The sequence below is a fragment of the Fopius arisanus genome, unplaced genomic scaffold (genome assembly GCF_000806365.1).
Source record: "Fopius arisanus strain USDA-PBARC FA_bdor unplaced genomic scaffold, ASM80636v1 scaffold00087, whole genome shotgun sequence".
NCBI lineage: Eukaryota > Metazoa > Arthropoda > Insecta > Hymenoptera > Braconidae > Fopius > Fopius arisanus.
The window spans coordinates 236620-241663 of record NW_011887826.1 but is presented as its reverse complement, the minus strand read 5'-3'; the positions used below and the strand labels follow the sequence as shown (position 1 = coordinate 241663).

The window sequence follows — 5044 nt, the reverse complement described above, 5'->3', positions numbered from 1 at the left end:
GAGTTTGTTCGGAAGTGCCGTTTGCTGAAACAAACCCCTCTTGGTTAGTATCCCCGGTTTGTCCTTCTCTCCCCCAGTCCTATTTGGCAAACAACAAACCGAGTAAATAATGTGTACACGCGTGTGCACCGGCAAATGTGTTCATTATTTCAATGTGAATTACCGCTGGGTTAAAGTTTGTTTGGTTGTGATTCGAATTATTCTACGTTTTGTCAACTAATTAAGGCATTCGTTATTGTTTGCAGAGCTTGAAGAATCGTCATTCTGGTTTACGGGGATTTTTCATTACCCCAATTATCGCATTTGGCACCGCAGAAAGTATCGAGTAATCCACCGAAACTTAATCGTTAAGCTGAATTTTCCTGATGAATTATTTTTGGAAATTCATCATTCACCCAAATTTTTCACGGAAATTTGGGTTCGACTTCTAGTCATAATTGTCTACGCGATTTATCATCAGAATTTCAGTGGAAATATTTTATTTTGAATTTCTCTTCGGAATTATTTCACCGTTGAGAAGCTCCTTTCAGGACAACACAAAAAATTCAATTAAAATTAAAAAAAAAATTACGCGAGTTTTCGCAGACGTACCTACGACTCAGTGGTGTATGAAATCCTCGAATTTTCACTTTCCTCTCGAAAACACGAAAATATCCCTCTCTCTAATTGTCACACCAATAGACAAGATTCCTCACATTGCACTCAAAAATTTTCCGAATTTTTTATTTCCCGAAAATTGCATTGAACTCGATTTAAGGCAAAAATTAATAAAACTGAATTCCGGTGGAGCTGCTAGCGACAAAGAGAGAAATTAATGCTGCGATTTCTCTCAACATTTAATGAACCTCAGGACAAATTTTTCCATCAATTTTCCTTCACGAGATTGATAGTTCCCGGTGAAAACCTGGAAAGTTCAATAAAAATTTTTGACGGACGGACGTACGCCAGGCCAGGTCGACAGAACACATCAACAATTACTAGAAAACAAACAGTCAATTAATTAGTTGATTAAAAACACGTGATACCGGTTAGGATGCGTACGAAATACTGAGTGCGGACTGAAGAAAATGTGTGGAGGCCCCTCGCCAACAATAAACCCAACCACGAAGGAGTGTGGGAGCGTTACCCCAGTCTAAAGCCTAAAACAAAAAGGAGGGGGTAAAAGACACACGTCGTAATTACAATGTACCCATCGTATGACAGCACAGACTGCAAATTCCACTCTAAAAAAATTTTCCAAAATGTTCATTCAGAATTTGACCTAAACAACAATTATACAATTATCAATAACCGCCAATAAAATTGTGTTTCAAAAAGTTGAGCTTAGAAATTTAAATAAATTAAAATAAAACGAAGTCAACATGAATATTTAAATATCGGAAGTGGCGACTCCCCGGGTAAAAAAAAATGTAATGGGAATATTTTTTTCAAATTTTCCAAAAATTTCTGGAAAACTTTTCAGAAATTTTTTTTTATGAAACGAAAAAAAATCGGACAACAAAACAATTTAATTTTTCGTAAAGGTTTTGAAGAATTTTTCAAAAATTTGAATAGGAAATTTTCTTTTAATTAAAAAAAAAATTATAAAAAGTTTTCCAGAAATTTTTTGAAAATTTGGAAAAAATAATTCGATTACAATTTTTTTTTTACCCGGGTCAATAGCTAATTCAGATAGCGCAGAAAAAAATTGTGGAGGTCTCCACATGGTGTGGAGATTTGTGTTCTTTCCAAATGGTAATCTCCCCTCTGGGTTCCTCTGTTCCTACTTTTCCTCTTCCTCTCCCTGCACCACCAGCTGCTCTCTTCCTGTCTCTGCATGGCGCCAAAGGGACAGCAATTGGAGTCATGCACCTGACCCAGACACGTTCACACATGCATCACACATATCTTCTCAATCCCTCTCTGAATGCGCTGACTAATGAGCAATTCTGGGGAAGACACATTTCTACATGATATTCCGATGACTTTTTTTGTCTTCATCCGGTCAAGACGATATATTAGCAATCCTCAAGAATAAGCTGTGCAATTTGAAATTTTTCATATTTTTCCACCGAGATCATTTTTTGAAATTTAACTGCACAATTTTTCCGAGTTATTGAGAAAATTTTTCCTTCAAATCCAAATAGAATAATGAATATCATATAATTAATACATATTAATTAATAATTATGAGAGCCTGGGGTAATGGACAGGTGGACTGAAGAGAGCTTGAAAATGTTATAAAATAAAATAATTTTCCATGTTTTAAATATAATATTCACTTCTAGTGGAAGTCTTTACGAATTTAGCAGGTGTTGTCATAAAAAAAAAATGGAATAGCCCGATAAAAAAAAGAGCTCAGATCGTTTAAAAAATGTTTCTTCATCTCGAATATTATTTCTGTATATGACCGTGTGGTCCTATAATAGCTTAAACTTTCCAGCGTTATTGTCAATTTTTCCGACGCCCAAGGATTGATCACATCATAAACGAAAATATTCCCCTCGTATTTACTTTCTTTTCATCTCACCAAACTGGATGGCTGCAGACGTAGAGACGAAGGGAGAAGTGGGGTACATGAGTTGGAAAAATAAAATAAACCTATGTGAACGGTAACATTTGCGGGAATGCAATACATTATCCTGTGAGAGTAAATTCACGAGAGAGTACGCAAGGCGTCGCGACAAATCTCCTCGGCCATGGGAGAAACTCAGCCCTAGTGTGTCTCTCTCATCCTCACGAGGACAATGCGAGTCGTAAAAGAAAATGCAGGAGTGAGAGAAGATGTGGTGAAAGAGGCGTGTGTGTTGGATTGGAAGCATGTGGAGCTCTCGGACTACTCGTTTCCAGCTGAAACCTTCGCGGGTGTGGGTGCCATTTTGTGTGCCGACGGGACTCTAAAGAAAATGGTGGTGGAGGGAAGGGGGCTGAACGAGCGAGCAAGATATTATGCAGATAAGATATTCATGGCTATCGGAACTCGCGATCGGGTACCGCCTTTATTTTTCGAGATGAATAGAAATCGAGCCAAGAACCCTGAATGCCAGAGTACAACTAGGAAATAGGGGAGAGAAAGTGCGAGGGGGCGAAATTCCGTCTTGGACACACCGTGGTATTGCACTGGGTACAGAGACAAAATATTTTTATGGGTTTTGGCTGTAACAATGTAAATATCATGAATTATTTTCGAGGGGTTTCATTTTTTATCGACTTCTGTCCCAATTTCAGATTGGGTATTATCTCAGTCGTTACGATCATCATCTTTTATTATTCATCATTCATTCTATATTTTCGTCTTTGATCCCCCTGATTTCGGATTAAAGAAGATGACGGCCTCTTTGCACATCAAAATGTCCGCCCACCGTTCCTCAATTCCGATTGATCAATGAGTCACATGAAGTCGGTACTGAAAGAAAGTGCGGCATTTTTAAAATCTTTAAAATCTCAAATTATTCCGTCATAATTATTTAAAAAAACGAGTGACTTGAATTGAATTGAACACTGAAATATCCGAAAATATGCGAGGAATTTGTTAATTAATTTTTTCATTCCCTAAAAATGAATTCATCCCATAAAAAGGTAAAGGGTAAAGTCACTTGTACCAAATGGCAGCAACACCGGCTCGGAGTAATACCACGAATTCTCTCAGTACGCAACATTGTAATACATTGAGAGACATCAACATATGACACTTTAACACGTGTGAATTCCACCATGGATGTTAAGACAGAAATATAATTACGAAGTAATAACACGTGTCAGTGAATCCTGTAACATGAACTGGACGAGTGAGTACTCTGTGGCTTTCTGACATGATTTTACTGTGAAAATCCTGCTGTGCCCAGACCTCACCTTTCCCCTTCAGCCCTTTGCCCTCAATATGACACCAGTAAGAGATGTACCCACAGTGGCTTGTCCAACTGTTTTATCATATATATATAACGGCGCCACCCGGTTAACGCTCGCCTATAATTAAGCTGCTTGTATTCGCAAAATAATTGGAGAGTAGAGTATAATTGGCTAAGCATAACACATGTGCCAGCACCGGCTTTATAACATTCGGCATCAAGAAATAATGTGTTTTCAGTAATTTAAACCGAATACTTTCCCAATTATCCCACCCTCCCCCCCCAAAAAAACCAGTCAATTACCGGAGGATTCATTGATCCCGCGATTGCATGTTCATCCGAGGGTCTGCATTTTCGGTAATTCGATAACTTTTAAATCAATAGAATCGAGTTGAAATTCAATCTCGAATGAAATTAATGTATTAATTTAATAATTACCTCCTGCAATTATCCCGAAACAGTAATATTATGGTATTTTATTGAGCGAGTAAAATTTTTAATTCACTGTAAAATCAATTAACTTGTCGTTCAATAAATTTATTGAATTAAATCGAGAATTCCATACAGCGTATTTCTGTTACAGGTGAATTGATCCGATAATTAATCAATGTAATGTGATACGGGGGCGATACTTTAATCTCTCTTCCGCCCTCGAATCAGATCGAAAACCACACTAATACCCCGGAATAGCCAGTTACAGGTGATTAGATGAAATTGCCCGGGAAAACAGAAATATCGAGTTCTACAGTTTAAACTAATTATCCGAGAATTCGTGAATTAACGTAAACACACTTGGCACACGAGTCTGGATAATGCCAATAGAATGAAATAGCCGTTTCAATAGAAATTAAATGGTCGAAAGGCTGAGGTGGCGAGGGGGTGGATATCGGAGGTGAAATTGTATATATATGGGAGAAATAGATATCGGCGCGTGTTACTGGTATACGTTCTACGCCCATTCGGCCAATAATAATCGATTCAACGCGGCTGTTTGCGGTGTACCCTCGTGTCCAGCCACAGGGACTCGTAAAACTTTGACCAGGGCCAGAAAAGACCATTAAGGTACCATGTGAAAATTTCAGAGGAGATTCCCGCATTAACCGCATTAATCGATGCAAAAAGAGGCATTGAAACCCTAAATGGAAACCACTGTATATTATCATACAGTATTCAGCGAATATCTTGAAAAAAAACGAAAATACCTACATTTTCGTAAA

At 37.8% G+C, this 5044-nt stretch overlaps 1 protein-coding gene across 1 annotated transcript in view; it reads right to left on the bottom strand.

Moving 5' to 3' along the window:
• The window catches only part of LOC105270423 (uncharacterized), a 39503-nt gene extending 38482 nt beyond the window's left edge, over positions 1–1021 (bottom strand). The window contains exon 1 of the mRNA XM_011311334.1: positions 592–1021. The gene's annotated coding sequence lies outside the window, so the exon portion shown is untranslated. The remainder of the gene's footprint in view (positions 1–591) is intronic.
• Between the last annotated feature and the right edge of the window lie 4023 nt (positions 1022–5044).